The following is a 25,834-nucleotide window of genomic DNA, read 5'->3' as shown; positions in this document are numbered from 1 at the left end:
AAAGCGACATTAATATCATAAGACTCCGCACTAGTGGAAGGAGGAGCAATCAAAGTGCTAATAAAATCATTATTATTGGTATTGGAAAAATCACACAACTTAGTGTTTCTTGAGTCATCGTGACTATGCAAACAAGAGCACATGCAAACAAGAGATCCGACAAGAAAACGACAAACGATAAGAAGGAAAATAAAAGGCAAATTTTTGTGAAGTGAGGGAGAGGAAAATGAGAGGAAAATGGAAAATAATGTAGTTGCAAGGATATCACTACAAGAAATATGCTCATACATGACGTTTTTTCAGATGTCGTTGATGAATTCATCATAAATCTATGACGATTTCATCCAAAATCATCATAAACCGTTTGTGGGGATCAAATCTACATATAAGTTACGACAATGTGAGTCAAAATCGTCGTAACCGCATAGGATGAGATCGTCATAACTTTTACGACGATTACAAAAATGTCGTAACATATTCTAACCAATCAGAACTCTTCCCACGGATCGATCACATGGCACCCATCCATCCATCCATCAATCTCACCATCTCACATCCATCCATCCGTGTATTTACAGAAAAAAAACCCCACCCACACCCAAACCCTAGCTCAGATGCCTCCCTCCTCCCCATCTCCTCGCCGCCGGCACCTCCTCCCTGTCCCAGTCCCCTCCTGATCGAGTCCTCCCTCCTCCCCATCTCCTCGCCGCCGCCACCTCCTCCCCGTCCCAGCCCCCTCCCGATCGAGTCCCCCTCCTCCCCATCTCCTCGCCGCCGCCACCTCCTCCCCGTCCCAACCCCCTCCCGATCAAGTCCTCCCTCCTCCCCATCTCCTCGCCGCCGCCACCTCCTCCCCGTCCCAGCCCCCTCCCGATCCAGTCCTCCCTCCTCCCCATCTCCTCGCCGCCGCCACCTCTGCACCTAAGGATCGCCTCCGGCGGGCAGGATGCGGTGGGGCCGCTCGCCGGGGTTCTCGTGGGTGCCAAGGACAACCTCTGCATCGCCAGCATGCCCTCTACCGGTGGGTCGAGGATACTGGACGGGTTCCAGCCCGCGTACGATGCCACGGCCGTGCGGCGGCTGCGTGAGGCGGGCGCCATCGTGGAGGGGAAAACTAACCTCGATGAGTTCGGCATGGGGAGCACCACCGAGAGCTCTGGGTTTCAGGTTTGGAGGCTCACTGACCAGATCCTGTATGTTGTTTTGTCCAAGTTCGTTGATGTTTGCATCATCTGAGAAAAGTGCTAAGGATGCGTATTTATGCTGGTTTGTAGAGGTCAATAAAATCAAATTCGGTGACTTAGTTTGTATAAGTCTTAACAGGGAACGACATACTTTTTGATTATAATAAATCCCCTCCCATCTTTCCCTTTTGTATGAGGTCCTCACCAGGATGTAAATTTGATGTAGAACTCATAAAATTTTAGGGCAGTCATACTTTCTGATTATAATAGAAGTATTTTTTATACACCAAAAGATGTTTAAGCTCACTATCTGGTATACTCTGCAAGTTAGAAGCACCCAAAAGGATACCAACTGTCAATCTTCCCCTTCATCAAAGATTAAGATGGTCTAATTTTCATCTGTGTAATCTGTTGCTCTAGTTTTCTTCCATTCTTTCTTTCTGTGAAAGGGGGAATCTAATTTCACTTTGTAGGATATTTGGTTCCATGTTTATCAGGCCCACTTGATAGCTGTGAAGTGTTATAGGTTTTAGTACCAGTGATTTACTTTTGCAGCCAGAACAATTATCTTTGTTTTCTTTGATTTGGTTGATACTACGCTCACTATTTTCCTATTTTTTTTTCTACCGAGTCTACTGTTTGTGCCACTGGTATCCTGACTTGTGTTATCTTCTTGTCCAGTGTGTGATCAGATGTTCTTTACAGAACTCACCAAGGAGGCTTCGGATATAGCTGGCTATTTCAGCACTAGAGTACAACATCTTCTAAATCTTCTTGTTCCTTCAGGATTGCAACGGTATATATGGCGTGTACGTTAATGCTTCATAGATGATCAACAAATCATGGTTCAACAAGGCAGACTGCTAATCAATTATGTGACTATGAATGCTATTGCCATTCGCAAAATTCTCAAAAAATATGACAAAGTAATTTGTTCGTCTCTCAACTGTTATTATACAAATATCTTCAGGATCTTCCTGCTAATATGCTGTTGATTTGGTAGGTGCATGGTTCTGTTAGCGGCAGAGATTTCAGGAGCAAGATGCAAACTGAGCATACTGAACTGCTGCAGTCACCTTGGCTGATTGAGCTGGGTGCTTTCCATCTGAATTGTGATAGTTCAGATATTGATGAACCCGCAGGCTTCTTCAAGAACGGATTCTTCAAGAACTTTTCCTGTGACTTGACAACAACACAGCCAGTAACGACAATGGCCATTTCTGAAACTATGAAATATGACTACAGCCTAACTTGCCCAATTTGCTTGGTGAGATTTTGTTTTTTCCTATATTTCTTCATCTCCTTATACTTTATTGATCTTGGTCCTAAGTACAAAAACGGCAACTGGAACATCATGCAAAAAGTGGTAGCACCACATGCACAACCTTTGTACAACGTATACTGATACTCATACCAAATTTGGAAACTCCTGTACATTGTGTTTGCAGGATGATAATATTTTACTCCCTCCATAAACTAACATAAGAGTGTTTAGACCACTATTTTAGTTATCTAAACACTCTTATATTAGTTTACGGAGGTAGTACTTCGCTAGGCCATAGGACATGTTCTTGTTAGGATTTTTCTAACCTATGGTTTTTTGTCGCTTGCGTAGGACACAATATTCAATCCATACGCGCTAAGCTGCGGTCACCTCTTCTACAAAGGCTGTTCGTGTGGCGCTGCATCCGTGTACATCTTCCAGGGTGTCAGGAGCGCGCCTCCAGAGGCCAAGTGCCCTGTATGCCGAGAGGTATGCGAGTAACCCTATGTGCTCTTATGTACTCCCTCCGTCCCAAAATTAGTGTCTTAGATTTGTCTAGTTATCAATGTATCTAGTCATGTTTTAGTATTTAGATACATTCATTTCTAAACAAACCAAAGACAAGAATTTTGGGACGGAGGGAGTATCATTTTTGCATCTCCTATGCATAATCGCAACTGCACCGTAAACAAGAATGTCGTGTTGCTTACATTAATTTCCATGGTAAAGATATATTTGCTCATGCCGCCAGTATGAATGTAGTTACTACCTGACACTCGAGACTAATTTTGTTCCATATACTTCAGGTTGGTGTGTTTGCTCACGCCATGCATATGAATGAACTCGACCTGCTCATCAAAACAAAGGTAAACTGTTAAGACTTAACCAGCTCTCCCCTTGTACGCAATGCGTGAGATTTCCCCTTGTGGTTGTGGTTGGGGACAGAGTGTGAGACGGCATGTGCACATGTGCAATTCCTGCAAGCCAATAGCAGGGTTGCCCACACTCGGTATCGGCCCACGTCGATGGTATATTTTTGTAATCCTGGTTCACATCAATGGTATTCTGCACATCATGCCTTACTCTTTGATATTGCAATTATAGTGCCAGCGCTTCGTGGGAAGGATTATGGGAAGACAAAAATGAGTTATCCAGATTGGGATGGGTACACAATTGGATACTACGGTCGCATTTTTGAAGCTCGAAACAAGACCAAAGGTGGTTCTTTCGAGGTACAAATTCTGCCTGAAGATGAAAAAAAAAAGATTCTCAGCTTCCTTGGCATATATGTTCGTTGAAGTATAAAATCCTATGTTTTTCATTTCCATGTAGGGTGGCGTTAAGAATCTTATATTTCTCTTATATTGTTTCCATATTATGGTGTACTTATATTTCTCTTATATTGTTTCCATATTATGCACTTATGCTTAGTGAAAACTGACAACAGTCAATAACCAGTGAGAGTACCTTACTATATCATGTCCAATAATAATTACTATAGTATTTGATGCTGCCTTCTTTTTTGAGTTATTCAAGTATGGGTCATTCGACTACATTTTTTGCCTACAGACCAGTATATCTTACTTTAGATTAATCATTTCAGCTTCACACAATTAATTAAGGCTAAAAGGGATCAATTTTAGGACTCTTCATAAGTTAGCTATCATTTTTTTGTATTGTTATTGTTCAGTCCATCTTTATAGGTTACATCAGTGGTAGTTGGTTTAATTGGCTAGACTCAAACTTCTCTCATCTGAGTTCAGAAACATTTGTCGCTTCAAGATTTCCGCCATGGATTGCTTGTTTTTGTGCCTTGTTTCTGTTGTTGATCTGTATCTTGTAGGTCTTAAAAATATGGTTGTTTTCTTCGACAGGACCTCCTGGCCTAAGAAAGTTGAAGTGTGAAGCCTTGAAGCCAATTGTGTGAAGCTCTACTTATCCAAGAATGCATATTGTATATTGTAATAATAGACATATCTGCTTTGTAACAGATTGGAAAATTGTAATATACTACCTTCGTGTTAATTTGATGAATTTCACATGTTCTTTCTTCTCTATTTGAAATATTCATATCGTATGCGATTTGAAAATGTGTGAAATGAAAACCTGACCAGAACTTCTTGACATATCAGACAAATTATGAGAAGAACGTGACAAGTGGGACCTACACACAAAACTAAAATTCAAAAGGCCAAAACTGAAACTGGACCAAATGTATTTGGGAACTAAAAGGCCAGGGCCCAAATTATAATGATACAAAAATATTCGAAAAAATACTAAAGTGGCTGTAAATAGGCTATGGCCCAATAAGAAAAAGCCCAAAAAAAAACAAACCAGCCCATGTGATCCATTGAAATGGGTTGGGGTGATTTCAACTACGATGTTTTGATTTCGTCGTAATTTTGCCACGTAGGACTGCCACGTAGGACTGGGTTAGATTGTCAACGATGATTTATGATCGTCGTAAAGGTTACGACGATCCAGGAATCGTCGTAAAAGTTACGACGATTTCGATCAAAACATCACTGCTGTTAATTTCTGTCGCTCCGTTTTCGACGCTTGGTTTTTCGTCGTGAGATCGTCGTAAACTAAAAACTGTGACGACGTAGCGACGAAAATATAGCGTCGTGTATTAGCATATTCCTTGTAGTGATATGAGAGTTTGTGTGCAGGAACCTGATACATCTTGACTTGGTCTTCCCCTGCAACGGTGCCATAGATCTTAACTACCGACTGATTTGCATTGGTTTCCCTCCAAGCCTAAAGGGTGATCTAGGACAACGACAACAAGTATTTGCCTCAGTTATGGAACCAAGGTATCGATCTAGTTGTCGGGGTACACAAACAGGGTGTTTAATCGCCCTCATGTGTGCACATACAGTAGAGCTACATTTCTTACGAGCAGAGCCTATCGGGGGAACGAACGACCAACCCAAGCAAGTTTCCAGAACCATACGCCGGCAAGCCTACACAGCAGCCCAGGATGGGCCCAAGACCCGCCAAGAACCCCCAATACCGGCAAGCGCGAGCAATTCTGCCACCGCTCCACCTCTTCACTACACCAGTCACTTATCAATGAGGTGTCAAGCTCCCAGATGGCTTAGTGGATCTCGCTAGATATGTGGTGACGCGCCAGAAGACAGATTACAACTAGTTGACACCCATCCATAGGCATGTTAAGACAACAAGCAACAGTCAGCTAAGCGGTGGCAGGAGCTTGCTGGGGACGCACGCCCGCTCGCCAGCTTAGGCTGCATTTATGCCATTTTGGCTTGAGTGCCAGAGTTAGGTATGATAGCACTTTTAGCTATTTAATCATGTATGTTTGCCACTGTGGACGCCTCTTAAGCTATAATAGGACGCCCAAGGCAACCTAGCACAGGATGGTGACCCCAGAGAATTCAGGACCCTAGGGGATTAGGACCCAAGAACATTTGTACGCACGTAGTAGCTCTCCACGGCAACCCTTGTTAGGGCAGAATGTTGTGCTAGCTCCATCTTCCCCAATCAATCCACCAAAGCAGGAATAGGATTTTGCGCTTCTCAGCGGCTCGAACCTGGGTAAACGCCTCCAGTCCCATCGTCGTGCTGCCTTGTAGTTTCTGCTCTTTGCGCAACACGATCTCTCCCCCGAACCATGAAAGGGCCAATGGTCCCATCGGTGATCGAGTGCACACCTGCCCCGACATCTTTGGCGCGCCAGGCAGGGGGAATTGTTCATGAATATCTAAGATTACGAGCAGTATGCTCATCTACGTTGTTGTACCTTTTCCCCATGGCTTGAAAAAGACTGGTGCAGGTGGCCATTCTTCTACTTCGAAGGCCATGATGCTTCCGTCTGCAATCACTGCTGGTGACGCGGCGATGTTTCGAGATGCGGGCGTGCTGAGGAACGACCGTCGTGTCCCCCGCTGCCAAAGCCTGAACAAAAAGTGCCGGATGCGAGCAACAACGATGTCCTGGCGATCTTGTCCCTGGTGCTGCGGGCAGAAGGGACATCCAAAATCCACACTTCCGTCGCATAAGTGGCTGCAGTCACAATAGTGGCGCCCATTACGAAGCAAGCCGTGATCCACCGGCTGCGCTCCTTATAGGCGCGGCTGCTGGGCGCGTGCCTCGTCTAGAGCAAGACGGAGTGCTGAATGGAGCCGCAGATCCACGAGCTCAACCTCCCCCACGTCATACTGCCACGGCGACCGGTGCATGACAACAAGGGCGTGACGATGCTCCTCTTGGTTCCACCCGGAGTCGAGCAACGTCGTATTCCACCTCTATGCCCATGTCGGATAAAGTCGCAATGGCAATGACGCACGCTCAGCTGCTGTTAAGTTTTTCACCAATGGCTGACGAAATGGACGAGTCGAGGGCCACCATCCATAGTTTGATTTGATTCGCTGAAGCCAGCAAATCGCAACATGAATGACCGTCCCGTCATCCACGGACGATGACGACTGCGCGGACTGATGGTCGTGTTGAGGTGGCCACACCAACGGTGCTGTTCCCTCCTCGACAGAAAACACAAGGGCACCCGCAACAAGCTCCATGAACGGAAGGTCCCGGCGAGGCATCCATGGCCTCATCGTGTCCACACGACTAGCGAGACTAGCGGCGTGTCCTGGAAGACCGGCTGAAGGAGGATGCGGGTATCACCATCAAAGTTGTCAGAATCGCGATTCTGAATTGGATCAAAGCTCCGTTTCTAGGATCATGAATCGTAGAATCTTAACTACCAGGATCGTAGAAACTTAGATTCTATGAGAAAAATCATAGAATCGAAGGGGCTAGTTTGGATCGTAAGATCGTAAGATTCTAAGACTTGAGTCATGGTTCTGACAACTCTGACAACGATGTCAGGAAGCACACTGTCAATTTGACAGATGCAACGGCATAGACGCTGGCAGCCCCATGCCCAGTGTTGGCGGATACCTACCTTGATAACGGGATACCTACCTTCCTGGCCATAGGCAAGTGATGTCACTTGATAACGGGATCACATTATTAGGAGAATGATCTGATGGACAAGACCCAAACTAGAAACGTAGCATATGATCGTGTCAGTTTATTGCTACTATTTTTCTGCATGTCAATATATCTGTTCCTATGACCATGAGATCATGCAACTCCCGAACACAGGAGGAATACCTTGTGTGTATCAAACGTCACAACGTTAATAGGTGACTATAAAGGTGCTCTACAGGTATCTCCAAAGGTGTGTGTTGGGTTGGCATGGATCAAGACTAGGATTTGTCACTCCGTGTGACGGAGAGTTATCTCGGGGCCCACTCGGTAATACAACATCACAACAAGCCTTGCAAGCAATGTGACTAAGGGGTTAGTTACGTGATCTTGTATTACGAAACGAGTAAAGAGACTTGCCGGTAACGAGATTGAACTAGGTATGGAGATACCGACGATCGAATCTCGGGCAAGTAACATACCGAAGGACAAAGGGAACAACATAGGGGATTAACTGAATCATTCACATAGAGGTTCAACCGATAGAGATCTTCATCGAATATCTAGGAGCCAATATGGACATCTAGGTCCCGCTATTGGTTATGGACTCGAGAATGTCTGAGGTCATGTCTGCATAGTTCTCGAACCCGCAGGGTCTGCACACTTAAGATTCGATGACGTTTCAGTATAATTGACTTATAGGAGTTGGTAACCGAAACTTGTTTGGAGTCCCGGATGAGATCTCAGACGTCACAAGGAGCTCCGGAATGGTTCGGAGGTACAGATTGATATATAGGAAGTCCTGTTTTGGTCACCGGAAAAGTTTCGGGCTCATCGATAGTGTACCGGGAGTGCCGGGAGGGTACCGAGGACCATCAGGAGGGGTGTCACGCCCCGAGGGGCCTTATGGGCTGTGGGAGGATACAAACTAGCCCCTAGTGGGCTGACATAAGCTCCCACTAAGGCCCATGAGGTTTGAGAGGCAAAAACCCAAAGGTGGAAAAGGTGGAAAGGGTTTCCAAGTGGAAAGGAGGAATCATACTCCTAGTAGGATTGGAATAGGACTCCTCCAGCTCCAATTTCGGCAAAACCTTGAGGGTTTGAGGCTGCCTCCTCCCCTCCCTCCCTCCTATATATACTAGAGGTATTGAGGATTTTTGAGACACACAATTTCAGCGACGTGCTACCCTCTCCTCTAGTTTGTAGTTTTTCCTCTAGATCGGATTTCTGCGGTGCTTAGGCGAAGCCCTGCTAGAATAGCACCACCACCACCACCACCACGCCGACGTGCTGGAGAACTCATCTACCTCTCCGCACCCTCTTCCTGGATCAAGAAGGTGGAGATCGTCATCGATATGTACGTGTCCTGAACGTGGAGGTGTCGTCCGTTCGGCACTAGATCGGGAAGGATCGTGATTGGATCGTGGGACGGATCGTGATGAGATCGCGGGACGGGCTGCGATTTGGATTGCGAAGATGTTCCACTACATCAACCGCGTTATATACGCTTCCTCTTAGCTATCTACAAGGGTATGTAGATTCACTTTCCGGAGATGATCATCACCATGGATAGGTATTGCGTGTGCGTAGGAAATTTTTTGTTTCCCATGCAACGTTCCCCGACAGGATCAATATGAAATGAGCTCACAAGATAACCACTTGAACACAGTTTCATACATAGTGAAAATAACTCGTTTTAACACAAAAGTTTTATTCTGAAAGAATATTTGTAGCAAGAAAACCATATGCTATAGGGGATATACTGGCATGAAAATTTACAGCATGCTAGTGGGCTTGATGCAATACAAATAATTCTATGTGTGCAACAACAAACTATGCACAGAATGATGGCTAGCATCCACCAAACATGGCAAGCTAAACTAAGAAGTTCTCAGACTTAGAAAAATTAGCATGTTGCAAGGAACAACTGTTTTATCACATTGACATGTTTGACAGCAGAATTAACTCAGATGCAAAACCTATACTTGAAAACAAATGGCATAAACTAATAGAGGATAACATGCTTTACAATTCACTCCATCGGACCAACCACAAAGGGGTTGTAGATTAATGGCAATTCACATGGAAACATAGCAACAAAATATAACAGATTCGAGACTTAGAATTATTTTGGACCCTCAATATAGCAACATTTTTATGGCATGTTCACATGATGAAAACTACAACTAAACATGACATTCATGGCATGAAAAACCCACTAACATCAAGTAGACACGACATGCTACAAACCACTCCATTTGCACATATTCAAAAGAGGCATGATTTGCTTAATTGGAGCTTCACAAAACAAAACATAACATTAACATATTAGCGATTTTAACATGATAGGAACTTGGGAGCAAAAAATGAACATGGTAATGATGTTTTACATGGAAACTAGAGGCATGGCATGAAAGTAGACATCACATAGAACGAATTCCATGAAGGAACAAAGGAGCTACGGATTAGATGCAACCAATCACACAAGTTTGAATAAATTATCAATTTTTGCAAACTATGATGAAATGCACTTTTGCAACAAAGATTTGTGCATGTAGATGATTTCTAATATGCAAGAAAATGGCACCAACATGTAGAGCATGAAGAGTAGATGAATTTTAATATATAACACGTGTTCAATGGGTGCACGGTTTATGAGATAGCATCCAGATGAAATGTATATATAGGTTAAGAAGTACACATGCTAGGGACTTCGAAAAATTTACACCCCGCGGGAACTGGACGACGTGATGCGGGACGACACAGTGTTGGGGTGGGGGGGGGGGGGTCTGGGCGCCGTTTGGTTCTGAGGGCGCGACCATACCGGGACACGGTGGTCTAGATCTCGGCAAGGCGAGGTTGCTGGCGTGAACAGCGGCGGCGGCGTGTGTTGGAGGCGGGACTGAGGGTGGGCCGGTGGGCAGGGGGTGCGGGTCGCGGGTGGCTAGCCGCCAAGCTCGGGCCTGAGCAGGCCGAAGAGTAGGGGAACACCGCGAGGGTGACATGGCATCCCCTCGTTGGCTGAGGCGACGGTTCATGTGGGGGATTGCAGCTGGCAGCGCGGTTTTTGACGTGGCGGTGGTTGGAGGTTAGGGGATGGCTAGAGGCTAGGGTTAGCTGCCCAAAAATGGAAGGAGGGGCGTCTATTTATGGAAATAGGGCTAGGGTTAGGGGGTTTTGTCCAAATTCTGACCATAGGATTGTGATCCGACGGCTCCGATCAGATGGTGGTGGTGTAGGTGGGTGAGGTGTGCTGTGTAGAGTAGTTGGGCCAAGCTGAGAGGGAACATGGTAGCTCGACATATGTTTTTATAAACCGAAACATCTGTCGAATAAAACGGCTATAGTGCCACTATATATTTAATGGTTTGGGTATCAAACAACCTCCGAATGCCACGAAATATGGCAGGCTGTCTACCAACAATAAAATAACACCGCACACCAACTTTCGACCCATTCTTATAAAGTTTTATACGCACTTTTGAAAAGAACATTTCAATGATGCCGCGGGCGCATGCATGCGTAGTTGGTCCTGAATTGGTCGTCGATGAGAATGTTCAGAACCGGCAACTAATAACGAATGCAAGTTCTGAAAAATAACGACAACGGAGTGCCGATGCAATGCGGATGATGCGCATGATGCGATGATGAATGTGACAACCAAATTAATCACATGGCGGTAATGAAATAAACAAGGGAATCTTCTGGAGCGCCCGTCTCAGGCTGTTACAACTCTCCTCCACTTACAAGAGATCTCGACCCAAAATCTTAGAATGAAAGGGGGAAGAGGAAGATGAAATGAAGAGGTACAACTTATTTGTTTCTTTGACACACACGTGACATCAACGAAGCTTGAAGCTTGCAAACAGATGAAGAATGGCATGAGAAACAAGCAAGAATTCAAAACCACTCCAGTTGAAACAAGATAGACACGGAATTAGAGAGAAAGAATTTAGGTAGAACTCCAATAGAAAAGAGAAGCAAAACTTGATAAGATGGAAAGAACTTGAAAAGAGAGCCACAACACTCCGATTAAATGGATAAGCAAGGAAACAACATGATCTTGATAAACGAGATGACGTTACGAAGACAACAACATCACAACACCTCCGAATAGAAGCTAGATCCTTGGAAGTAAAGAACATGGAATAAAATAACAACTTCTACCACCATTGAATTTTGAAGGGCATCCTTCCCGAGAATATTGAATGGAGTTGTTGGAAAATCAACAACTAATAAGAAATAGCTTGTTGTGGGCTTATGGAAAACTTCTAAAATTTTTGAGGTGACAACCGACCACAAATATAAATAATGATTGCTTGTGAGGAACAAGATATGCAAAACTTCTTTCACCAAGAGGATACATTGAGAACTTGGATCATTGATAAGAATCATGATAGCAACAATCCTTAGGAAAAACTTTAGGTGATATCCAATCCAAGATAACTCCAATGAAGGAATAATGGATTTAAATATCTCATTCTTGACAAATTCTCTTTGAGACTCCTCATGAATCAAGAATGTTATAACACCATGTCAAAAGATAATGGCGAAAGAGTTTCTCTTTGAACTGCAAGATAAAGAATACTTGAGGTACTACCACAAGAATCTTGAAGAATACTTCAAGAAAGAATTACATCCTTAACGAACCACCATGAATAGGCTCCGTATACAAAAGAATGATGGAAAGAAACAAAAGGTTGAAAATAATAAGATTATGACCTTGCAAATATATAGATGAAGCTGTGCAAAGAGATACTTGAGAAAACATGGAACTTCGAAAAAGAAAATATGAGAACACTTGAATTATAGAATTTGATATCATGAACAACTCTGGAAGAAGGATTGAAATCATCTCTTGGTAACAATAATAAGAATTATGTTATGCTTATCCTTCATCAAGTTAAATCAATGACAAGCAACAGATTTGGCATACAACTTATTATTCTTGAGAAAATTGAAGAGAAAGATAGGGCAAAAACTTGAAGAAGTCTCGAACGAGAACATTGATAAGAATTTGGAATGAATGAAGATACTATGAATGAATGAAAATACATGAGAATGGAGAGATCATAATCTTCCTAGCATAAAACTCAAATGAAGAATCGGAATAATTTAGATACAAATGAAGAGACAACAATTGAGAAGATGTTGAGAAAAAAGCTGAAAGCTGAGACCGAAGAAATCTTCTGAAATGATGACCTTCCGAGGATCGAGAAAAAGCACAATATTGGAATGCTCTCGATAGATATGGAGGGAATTTCCCATGATCGAACAATTTGAGAGAGATCACGAAGATGAGATGACAATATTCAAAATAATGGACAAAGATTTAAGAGGAACTTCCTTCAGTCTTGAACGCAGAAAATGATGGATAGAAATACAACCAAGAATTACTGAGATATTCTAGAACAATGAAAAAAGAAAGGTTGAGCCATATGAAAATAATTCAAAACGATCTTGGATGAAGAATATGACCTATGGAATTCATTCTTACGTTAAATTTGAAAAGAACTTGAGATCTCCGGAAAAGATTAGAAGAGTCACGTAAGATCCTGGGAAAAGCCCGTGGGTCATGGGCCCACTCAAAAGAGAACACCAATGAAACAATTTCTTAGAGGAGAGAATGCACCGTATAAATTATGAAGTTGATGAAGTGAGAACCTCGAAATAATTTGAAAGGATTTGAATGAAAACAAGAATCTTCTAAGATGTCTTCAACACTCCAGATAGAATAGAGCGGGATGAATAAATAAGAGAGTTTTGGATGATAATTTCCAACAAGAGAAAGCATTTGAAGGATTAAAAGGATATGATGAACACCAAAAGCTTGAATATAATCCACCGGAGAAGAAAACCGAGATGAAGAAAGGATGAACTTGAAACTCCCGAGAATCTTTACATTGAATCACTGGACAATGCGGAAGAAAAGATAGCGGAAGAATCAATGAAAAGAAAGGCACTTGGATGATGATTTAATAGTTGAAGTAAAAAGGGTGGGAGGGTGTGAAAAACAAAGAAACGTTGATATAGATGAAACGAACTCTGGAAATAAATAAGTGGATGGATCTTGCAAATATTGAAAAGGAGCGAATTATCTTGAAGAGAAGCACACAAGATTGAAAAGACTTAACATGAGAATTTGATTGAGAAAAAGGATTAGCACTCACATATAAATATGAGAACACCACTTGTAAAAGATATGAAATCACCATTTGACATTGAAGCAACTCGAATTAACATATTCCAACAAAATAAAGAATGAGGCTTTCCAAATAAGCGAGAAACAAATAAATAACCCATTATGCATTTGTTGGAAGGATATCGTAGGTAACTACTTGAATTCCCACCTAAGAACAACAAAAATCTTCCGGCTATGCAATCGGGTCCATCGATACAAGGAGCAAAATCTCACACAACTCCTCACATGATACTATGCTCCAATGTATCACAGCCATCAACAAATAACCAGAGGTCTCGAAACCTCATCTACCTCGGACCCTCGTAATCACAATCATACTAAACACTCCAGTACATCTGGACGCTCTCCTAGTACTGGATGACGCCAAAGTCCTCTCGCCACAAATAGTATTGAAGCAATATCGACCATCCGCGTTCTGAGATACTAAGCAAACTGAACAATAGAAATGTGTCGAGACCCCCTTGGAGATCTACTCCTTGGAAACAGGAGGCACCAGACCATCACATTGACATCACACGGATTCGAAAATACCTGCGTGATCCTAAAAAAATTGAGTGAGAAGAGGGGTAGAATTAAAATTCCTACATCATGATTCCTTACTAGAGTAGAGAAGAGGATTGAAAAGAATCCTACTCTCCAATATATAACTAGACTCAAAATATTTTTCACTAGACTCGACTTGGCCAAGTTCGATCAATCAAGGGGGCTCCTAGGTCGGTACTGCTGTGATACCGACTTGTAACGCCCAAGATGCGGTCCGGTCGTTATTTTGTCTTGAGGGCCTTGAAAAGGATAGAAGAAAATCCCGTTGTTTCACTAGAATGGATATTGTTAGAAGTACATTTAAGAAAGAGATGAGTATATGTAATTGTTATACACTCGCCACAAGCGACATCGTGATCATCTCAATACAACATTACATTAAATCACCATATAGAAGAGTAGGGTACAACTACAGACGAAATCAAACTATAAAAGTGACATCCATCCTTGCTAATCCCAGGATCCCAACCTCGCACCCATCCTAGATTAGTGAAGAAGAAGAAGAAGAACTCCAAATCAAACAAGCACCGCTCTCACGTCAAATCATCACTTTACCTACACATGAAACTATTGTTCGTACTAATCTGTGAGACATAGGGACTCAACAATCTCATTTCCAAGGGTATCAAGATTAGCAAAGCTTAATGGGTGAGATATAGTTAAGTGATGAGGCTGCAACAAGCACTAAGCATTTAGTGGCTAACTTACGAGTATAAGAATAAGAAGAGTGATCTATGCATAAACGGATGTGAACTAGTAATGATCATTAAGTGATATTGAATGCCTTCTTACGAGTCAATCAAAACCCCACCATGTTCCTTTCTTGGTTCAAACCTCACAAGAAGAGACCATCAGGGTTACACACACGATTGGTGTAGTTTATTTGAGTTTACTTCCAGTTTTCTATGACCGGCTATTAAACAAAGTTCCACGTTGCCACATGACTGCGGGCAAGGCTTTCCGGAAGATTTAGCCTTGTAGGGGTGCTCTAACTCATCCCTCACAAAGTAGCCACAAGCTACACGGAAAACCTCAACCTTGGAACACCAGTAGTGTCCTCGGAATCTCGGTGGAAAACCTCAACCTCGAGATAGCCCAAAGTATTCTCGTATTCCTGGTGCACAAGACGTTCAATAAAGGTAAAATAAATCCAGCAAGGCCACCCAATGTGTTGACAAACCAAATAGGAGCCGCGTACCCCGTTCTCAGGACACGACCGGATGTGCACAATGTACAGTGGCCTCATAGAAATCCCTCGAGTTGCCCCGAGTTGGCCCGGCACATGACTCTAGTTTGGACCAACACTCATGAGGAGAACTAGCCCGGTGGGTTTGATTAACTATCCACGGGTTAATGACTCCCTATGCACGTTTATTAGTTCTTAGGTAAATGTAGTACCAAACTTGGTCCTAGCTGGAAGAGTTTTATCCCAAACTGAAAATGAAGGGGGTACCCATAACAACCCCTAGCATGTTAGGAGAGCACAATATGGAACGTAACACCGGTATACAAGTAACTAGGGCGGGGAAGTTGGAACAAAACACTGAGCAAAAGGCCAAGCCTTCCACCTTTCACCAATTATATATGTGCATTAAATTAAATAGAAATAATAGTGTGATATCCCAAGATATCCATGTTGTCACATGGAACAATCTGCACATGCAACTAGCAACGCTATAAGAAGGCCCGAGAAAGTGGTAACTTAGCGAAACATAGGTTTGCTCGGAAGGTGCAGGTTAGAGGCTTAACTTGGCATTTTGTTAGGCTTGACAAGAAAGTGGTAGGTAACGGTACATAACGAGAGAAGCGAGACAACTAGCATAGCAACGATAGTAGTGGTATCCAGGGAAATGGTAATTTGTGTGAGATCCCACTTGGAAGAAGAACATCCGTGAAGTAGATGAACAAGCGCAGTAGAACGAATCCTCATACTCCGAATTGGTTTTTGGAAATCTATCGAGAATAAATAATTCAGAAAAAAATAATGAACACATGATAAACACCACAACATATTCATGACATGATGCACAACTAAGTGTGATGCATGTCCAATTAATTATGCATGATATGGCAAAGCACAACAATCAACTTCTACACATTAAGTGAAACTCAATATGCAACGAGTTTGATATTGAAAAAACTCCAGATTTAAATCATTTAATTCACTCCAGTTGATTTACATCACAAGCTTAAATGTTGTTAAACATGGCAAAACGTGAAGCATGAATAAACTTTCTATGTATGCATTTAAATGAGGTTGGACACAACTTATAGTATTTTGAAAATGACCCCATATGTGAATTCTGAAATTGGTCCAGATTTGTCTAAAACATATTTTATTTTTATTAAACAGGGAAACAAAATGTACCTTGTGATTCTACACTTCATTCTAGGCGAGTTACATACATAGATCATCTGAAATGGAACTACAGTCTAAAAGATATGGCCAACACAAGATAATATGCCATGAATGAAAAATTTATGCAATTGACAACAACAAACATTCAAAATCATGGATGCAAAAGGACATTGTGAAATTACATGAAATTCATGGAAAGTTTCATATTGGGCATATTCAAAACGGAGCAACGGTTCAACAAATACAACCAATACAAGTTATACTAATAATCTGCCCAAAACAGAAACATGCCACATGCACACCTCAAAAAAACAAGCTACAAGAATCTAAAATGCACAAATAAGACATGTGCTAATAGTTGACATGATGCACAAAAATTCATCTCACATGAGCTAATAGTTTTGAAGCATGGATCAGTGGGAAATGAGTTCACACGATGGCTAATTCAACACAATTTAGGATATAGTGAAAATAATTGGTTTTTACAGAGTTATATTCTGAACGCATATTGGCAGGAAGAAAAAACATATGCTACATGATATATAATGGCATGACAATTTACAACATGGTAGTGGGCATGATGCCCTACAAATAATTTGAGAGAGATCACGAAGATGAGATGACAATATTCAAAATAATGGACAAAGATTTAAGAGGAACTATCCTTCAGTCTTGAACGCAGAAAATGATGGATAGAAATACAACCAAGAATTACTGAGATATTCTAGAACAATGAAAAAAGAAAGGTTGAGCCATATGAAAATAATTCAAAACGATCTTGGATGAAGAATATGACCTATGGAATTCATTCTTACGTTAAATTTGAAAAGAACTTGAGATCTCCGGAAAAGATTAGAAGAGTCACGTAAGATCCTGGGAAAAGCCCGTGGGTCATGGGCCCACTCAAAAGAGAACACCAATGAAACAATTTCTTAGAGGAGAGAATGCACCGTATAAATTATGAAGTTGATGAAGTGAGAACCTCGAAATAATTTGAAAGGATTTGAATGAAAACAAGAATCTTCTAAGATGTCTTCAACACTCCAGATAGAATAGAGCGGGATGAATAAATAAGAGAGTTTTGGATGATAATTTCCAACAAGAGAAAGCATTTGAAGGATTAAAAGGATATGATGAACACCAAAAGCTTGAATATAATCCACCGGAGAAGAAAACCGAGATGAAGAAAGGATGAACTTGAAACTCCCGAGAATCTTTACATTGAATCACTGGACAATGCGGAAGAAAAGATAGCGGAAGAATCAATGAAAAGAAAGGCACTTGGATGATGATTTAATAGTTGAAGTAAAAAGGGTGGGAGGGTGTGAAAAACAAAGAAACGTTGATATAGATGAAACGAACTCTGGAAATAAATAAGTGGATGGATCTTGCAAATATTGAAAAGGAGCGAATTATCTTGAAGAGAAGCACACAAGATTGAAAAGACTTAACATGAGAATTTGATTGAGAAAAAGGATTAGCACTCACATATAAATATGAGAACACCACTTGTAAAAGATATGAAATCACCATTTGACATTGAAGCAACTCGAATTAACATAATCCAACAAAATAAAGAATGAGGCTTTCCAAATAAGCGAGAAACAAATACATAACCCATTATGCATTTGTTGGAAGGATATCGTAGGTAACTACTTGAATTCCCACCTAAGAACAACAAAAATCTTCCGGCTATGCAATCGGGTCCATCGATACAAGGAGCAAAATCTCACACAACTCCTAACATGATACTATGCTCCAATGTATCACAGCCATCAACAAATAACCAGAGGTCTCGAAACCTCATCTACCTCGGACCCTCGTAATCACAATCATACTAAACACTCCAGTACATCTGGACGCTCTCCTAGTACTGGATGACGCCAAAGTCCTCTCGCCACAAATAGTATTGAAGCAATATCGACCATCCGCGTTCTGAGATACTAAGCAAACTGAACAATAGAAATGTGTCGAGACCCCCTTGGAGATCTACTCCTTGGAAACAGGAGGCACCAGACCATCACATTGACATCACACGGATTCGAAAATACCTGCGTGATCCTAAAAAAATTGAGTGAGAAGAGGGGTAGAATTAAAATTCCTACATCATGATTCCTTACTAGAGTAGAGAAGAGGATTGAAAAGAATCCTACTCTCCGATATATAACTAGACTCAAAATATTTTTCACTAGACTCGACTTGGCCAAGTTCGATCAATCAAGGGGGCTCCTAGGTCGGTACTGCTGTGATACCGACTTGTAACGCCCAAGATGCGGTCCGGTCGTTATTTTGTCTTGAGGGCCTTGAAAAGGATAGAAGAAAATCCCGTTGTTTCACTAGAATGGATATTGTTAGAAGTACATTTAAGAAAGAGATGAGTATATGTAATTGTTATACACTCGCCACAAGCGACATCGTGATCATCTCAATACAACATTACATTAAATCACCATATAGAAGAGTAGGGTACAACTACAGACGAAATCAAACTATAAAAGTGACATCCATCCTTGCTAATCCCAGGATCCCAACCTCGCACCCATCCTAGATTAGTGAAGAAGAAGAAGAAGAACTCCAAATCAAACAAGCACCGCTCTCACGTCAAATCATCACTTTACCTACACATGAAACTATTGTTCGTACTAATCTGTGAGACATAGGGACTCAACAATCTCATTTCCAAGGGTATCAAGATTAGCAAAGCTTAATGGGTGAGATATAGTTAAGTGATGAGGCTGCAACAAGCACTAAGCATTTAGTGGCTAACTTACGAGTATAAGAATAAGAAGAGTGATCTATGCATAAACGGATGTGAACTAGTAATGATCATTAAGTGATATTGAATGCCTTCTTACGAGTCAATCAAAACCCCACCATGTTCCTTTCTTGGTTCAAACCTCACAAGAAGAGACCATCAGGGTTACACACACGATTGGTGTAGTTTATTTGAGTTTACTTCCAGTTTTCTATGACCGGCTATTAAACAAAGTTCCACGTTGCCACATGACTGCGGGCAAGGCTTTCCGGAAGATTTAGCCTTGTAGGGGTGCTCTAACTCATCCCTCACAAAGTAGCCACAAGCTACACGGAAAACCTCAACCTTGGAACACCAGTAGTGTCCTCGGAATCTCGGTGGAAAACCTCAACCTCGAGATAGCCCAAAGTATTCTCGTATTCCTGGTGCACAAGACGTTCAATAAAGGTAAAATAAATCCAGCAAGGCCACCCAATGTGTTGACAAACCAAATAGGAGCCGCGTACCCCGTTCTCAGGACACGACCGGATGTGCACAATGTACAGTGGCCTCATAGAAATCCCTCGAGTTGCCCCGAGTTGGCCCGGCACATGACTCTAGTTTGGACCAACACTCATGAGGAGAACTAGCCCGGTGGGTTTGATTAACTATCCACGGGTTAATGACTCCCTATGCACGTTTATTAGTTCTTAGGTAAATGTAGTACCAAACTTGGTCCTAGCTGGAAGAGTTTTATCCCAAACTGAAAATGAAGGGGGTACCCATAACAACCCCTAGCATGTTAGGAGAGCACAATATGGAACGTAACACCGGTATACAAGTAACTAGGGCGGGGAAGTTGGAACAAAACACTGAGCAAAAGGCCAAGCCTTCCACCTTTCACCAAGTATATATGTGCATTAAACTAAATAGAAATAATAGTGTGATATCCCAAGATATCCATGTTGTCACATGGAACAATCTGCACATGCAACTAGCAACGCTATAAGAAGGCCCGAGAAAGTGGTAACTTAGCGAAACATAGGTTTGCTCGGAAGGTGCAGGTTAGAGGCTTAACTTGGCATTTTGTTAGGCTTGACAAGAAAGTGGTAGGTAACGATACATAACGAGAGAAGCGAGACAACTAGCATAGCAACGATAGTAGTGGTATCCAGGGAAATGGTAATTTGTGTGAGATCCCACTTGGAAGAAGAACATCCGTGAAGTAGATGAACAAGCGCAGTAGAACGAATCCTCATACTCCGAATTGGTTTTTGGAAATCTATCGAGAATAAATAATTCAGAAAAAAATAATGAACACATGATAAACACCACAACATATTCATGACATGATGCACAACTAAGTGTGATGCATGTCCAATTAATTATGCATGATATGGCAAAGCACAACAATCAACTTCTACACATTAAGTGAAACTCAATATGCAACGAGTTTGATATTGAAAAAACTCCAGATTTAAATCATTTAATTCACTCTAGTTGATTTACATCACAAGCTTAAATGTTGTTAAACATGGCAAAACGTGAAGCATGAATAAACTTTCTATGTATGCATTTAAATGAGGTTGGACACAACTTATAGTATTTTGAAAATGACCCCATATGTGAATTCTGAAATTGGTCCAGATTTGTCTAAAACATATTTTATTTTTATTAAACAGGGAAACAAAATGTACCTTGTGATTCTACACTTCATTCTAGGCGAGTTACATACATAGATCATCTGAAATGGAACTACAGTCTAAAAGATATGGCTAACACAAGATAATATGTCATGAATGAAAAATTTATGCAATTGACAACAACAAACATTCAAAATCATGGATGCAAAAGGACATTGTGAAATTACATGAAATTCATGGAAAGTTTCATATTGGGCATATTCAAAACGGAGCAACGGTTCAACAAATACAACCAATACAAGTTATACTAATAATCTGCCCAAAACAGAAACATGCCACATGCACACCTCAAAAAAACAAGCTACAAGAATCTAAAATGCACAAATAAGACATGTGCTAATAGTTGACATGATGCACAAAAATTCATCTCACATGAGCTAATAGTTTTGAAGCATGGATCAGTGGGAAATGAGTTCACACGATGGCTAATTCAACACAATTTAGGATATAGTGAAAATAATTGGTTTTTACAGAGTTATATTCTGAACGCATATTGGCAGGAAGAAAAAACATATGCTACATGATATATAATGGCATGACAATTTACAACATGGTAGTGGGCATGATGCCCTACAAATAACTCAACAGGAGCAACATCAAACTATGCACACAATCATGGCTAGTATCCACCCAACATAGTAATATGAACTAAGCAGTTTATTACAATTAGAAAAATTAACATGGTGCAAGGAACAATAGTTTTATCTGATTGGCATGTTCTATAGAAGAATTAACTAGGATGCAAAACCTATACTTGAAAACGAATGTCACAAACTACTAGAGGATAACATGCTTTACAACTAACTCCATTGGACCAACCACAAAGGTGTGGTAGATTAATAGAGATTCACATGGAAACATAGCAACAAAATATAGCAGATTCCAGACTTCGAATTATTTTGTACCCTGAGAATAGAAACATTTTTATGACATGTTCACATGATGAAAAGTACAGCTAAACATGACATTCATGGCATGGCAAACAAACTAACAACAAGTAGACATGACATACTACAAATAAATTTTTATTTCTATGCCCCTGGTTCGTTAATTCTACTCATTCATCCCCATACTCTTAACTTTTGCTCACTTTTCCACACTCCCTTCCCCGAAACCCTCAGAACAGGTTACAATGGACATTGCCGTCGGGTCAATGCCTTTGATTGTTAACTGTAACAAGTGGGGACGCATAGGGTCGAGTCCACCTTTGACCGTTTACCCGTATAGTGGTTTCGTATGATGACTGTATAGTGGTATTCGTATATGTGGGCGCATGCAATTGACCGCGGTCATGGGGTAGCACGTGTCCGTGGGACATGACCAAAACGTCCCATTATGTAAAGAGGGGGAACCACCTCCCAGCGCATCGCCCCTACCATTTTCCCCAAATCCCCTCTCTGCCGCATCTCTTCCTCTCCCCCACCGGCATCATCTCACAATCCTCCACTGCCTCCACGAGACCGTCTTGCTCTCCCCCACCGCATCCTCTTCCTCACCTTCATCGCCTCCATCTATCCAGTGCAGAAGCTCGTGGCGGCGCCGGCGCAATGACCGAAGATATAGTGGAGCTGCAGGGCGCAGTGACCACGGCTGAAGTGTAGGACATTGGCGGCGTCCACGGCGGTGCGGGGAAATTTGCAATAGCTGCGAATGTGGATAAGGAGGTGGCGGGCACCGCCTCAACGCTGCTTGACCAGAAGGTGACGACGTCGAGCGGCGCAGTGCATCCTGATACCCCCGATACGCAGCTTGGCAAGAAGCAGGAGGTATTTGCACTTGCTTGTTAGTTGCAATATTTAGGATATTAGCCTGTAGAGTTAGTTGCATTGGTTAGATTGTGATTCATACGGTAGTACAGATGGTTAGAGTAGTTGGTTTGACAGATGGCTCGGAGTTTTCTGTATGGGGGGATGGGGTTTTTTTGGATTACATTCGTTGCAAAAATGCTGGATAGATCTGTATGAGAGATAGGGATTTATGTGCTTCAATGGTACGCATATGTATGCTTATTAGATTTGTTTTTAATGCTACATAGATTGGGGTTTTCAATGCTACACACATGTATGCTTATTAGATTGGGTCCCTATTAGATTTGTTTTGAATGCTACGCACATTGGGGTTCTGAATGTCATATGCCCAAATGGAATACATTGATTAAGAAGTTACTTGATACATTAGAATATAAATTTTTGCACAATATGTAGTTATATTAGCTCTGTTGTTCAAGGTGTGTGCATGACAATGGAAAATGCAAATAGGATCATAGTATATTAGCCCTATGATCAATGTGTCATGTGTGCATATCTAAATTTTTAATTGGCTTATGTATTTACTAGTGATGGATGTAATTGTATATTCAGGAGGATGATTGTTGGGGAAAAAAGAGGAAGCTGGCCCTTACTGGGTTCGACCCGTACGATCCAGAGTTTAGTGATGACGAACAATTTGAGGTAAGCCTACTTGAAATTTAGATTGTTCATTTAGTTTCTTTGACATGGTGTATATGAATCTATAATGAATTAATGTAATTCATTTATGTGTGCAATATGATTCTAGAGAATATGTGTACAATAGCAACTTCGCGTCCTTCACAACGAAGGAGTTGGAGAAGATCAAACCCAAATGAGTTGCTTCCGTCTTCAACCGCAAGATCAAGAAGTGGTGCTGCCCCTACTGCACCACCAAGCCAAAGCAAAAGGATGGACGCTTCGATCACCTTGTATCTCATGCAGAGGATGTAGCAATTCGCGGGGAGGACTACATGATTAGGGGGCAGCATGCTGCCCTCGCAAACGCTCTGACTCTGGTGTGATGTGATGATGTGAGGAACTGAATGTGGCACCATATTTTATCTTTATCTTTTGGGTTAATTTTGGTAAACTAAATGTGGTTGTTTATGTTGTGATGAACTGAATCTATGGTAGTAATGTATTAGGGTACCCAATATATTATGCTATCTATATTTGTCTGTCCTTAAATTTTCTTGTGGTGTATGGTTAGTTCTGTTTAGATGTTGTGAGCTATGAGTTTAGGTGCTGCAATGATAACACATGTTGTTTTAGTGTTGCTTCACAGATCAGACATGCTGCAAAAAAAAACTTGGCAAACTATCTATGTTTGTGTAGGAGATCATCTGTGAAAAATTTGAGGTGATTTAGAGGAGGTCAAAGAAATTTGAATTTGAGAAATGTGCTCCACATGAGCTCCGTGGCTAGGGTAAACAACCCCATTTGTAATCAAGTTGTGTGGACCTACGCTAAATGAGACAAATATTTTTTATTAACACCTATTCAATCTATATAGTGTAGATTCGAAGTCTCACAATTTTTTGAATTAGTCTTCATATTTTTACATTTTCTTTTGAAAAATATGCTTTAATATAAAAACACGTTTAAAATATGAAAATGGAAAACTAAGTTCGGAATCTTCTTATTCACTTTGAAATCAAGCTTTGGTGATTTTTTTGATTTTTTTAAATTTAAAAAAAGGAAGGTAACCCTACCTCCTCTCCTTGAACTCTATGAAATGTTATACATGATAGCTCATATATGTGAAGGTTTTCTCATGAAAATGACCATAGATCAAGTTTATGATTTTTGGTTGGTAACATGTCACATAAGACAACATTGTGCGCATATTTTATATTTTTTTAATTTTTTTGAATTAGTTGTGCTCATTTGACCTAGATCGTTCTAGCTAGGTTTTTTCATGAAAATGGCCATAGACGAAGTTGAGTATTTTTCCTTGTTAGTCTCTCTTATAAAATGACGAACGATCAAGGTTTCATATTTTTTTGATTTTTTTTAAATTAGTTATGCTCAGTCAAAGCCTTGGAAACCCAGTTGACCAGCTCAAACCTCCTCTAAACCCTGCGGGGTTACACCTAACCCTAGCTCCAAACGTCAGCCGTTCGATCAAACCCTCGCGCCAATCGACATCCCTCAGATGTGGTCTTCTAGAAGGAATTCAGTGGTTAGGCCACATGTAGGCTTGGCGTCATTCGATCACATGGACGGCTCCGCATCGTTGGATCATGGAGCGATCCACAAGAGGCGATCATGTTGTTTGTGCTCGGCTGCTCGCCCACCACTCACTCTGCACAAAAAACATAGTTATTGGGCCCAAAAGGAAAGCAAGCTCTCGTTGGGCCGTCGAATTGCGTCAGGTTTTTGCATCATTTGCTCTTTTTTTGTGAACGTGCTGGCTTTGTTTTTTTGCATCATTTTAAATCACACAATTATTGACATTTCCTAGAAAGTTTAGTTCTTTTTGTTTAATACAAATGCAAAATGATCAAATTTATAAGAGCCAAATTTATTTTTATCATGCAAAATGGCCACAAAGTATTCAAAAATTGTCTCTTTTTGTTCATATAATATATATGACCACGGAGTCCCACGCGTGCAATTAGCTTCTTTTTCTTCTTCTTTTGAAGCCACAGTTTCCCACGCGTGTACACTCCCGATGCCGTGGTGGGTGTGAAAACGGGATACTTCACATTTGACCCCGTTATTGCCACGACGAAATAACATGTAACACTACGGCTATTTAAGCCACCCTCTGCCTGTGCCATCCCTCATCCATCTCCCATCCTCTGCCATCTACCCTTCTTGCTCCTCGACCCCTTCTCCTTCTTCTGCACATCCCTCAACCATGCACTACACAGAACCAACCTACCACTTCCCACCCACCGTGCCGGAGAGTCTCTACCCTACCGGCGTGTACATTGAGCGCACATTTCGTGTGCGGGCGATATCAAGGTGGAGGACCGCAAGGAACTTCACCGAGTTCTTCCTTGCATCCGGCTACTACCACCTCCCGTGGGGATCTCCAACGACGTTCCGCGTCGAGGAGGTCATCCAAAATGGGGTGGTGGTTGCTCTCCTTGC

General features: G+C 41.6%; 1 pseudogene; it reads left to right on the top strand.

Annotated features, from left to right (window-relative positions):
- Positions 1-1,008: 1,008 nt before the first annotated feature.
- On the top strand, positions 1,009-23,519 carry LOC123450376 (annotated as a pseudogene).
- Positions 23,520-25,834: the final 2,315 nt, after the last annotated feature.

The sequence above is a fragment of the Hordeum vulgare genome, chromosome 4H, assembly GCF_904849725.1.
Source record: "Hordeum vulgare subsp. vulgare chromosome 4H, MorexV3_pseudomolecules_assembly, whole genome shotgun sequence".
Lineage (NCBI taxonomy): Eukaryota > Viridiplantae > Streptophyta > Magnoliopsida > Poales > Poaceae > Hordeum > Hordeum vulgare.
Note: the sequence above shows the minus strand (reverse complement) of the source record. Positions and strands in the feature narration are given on the sequence as shown.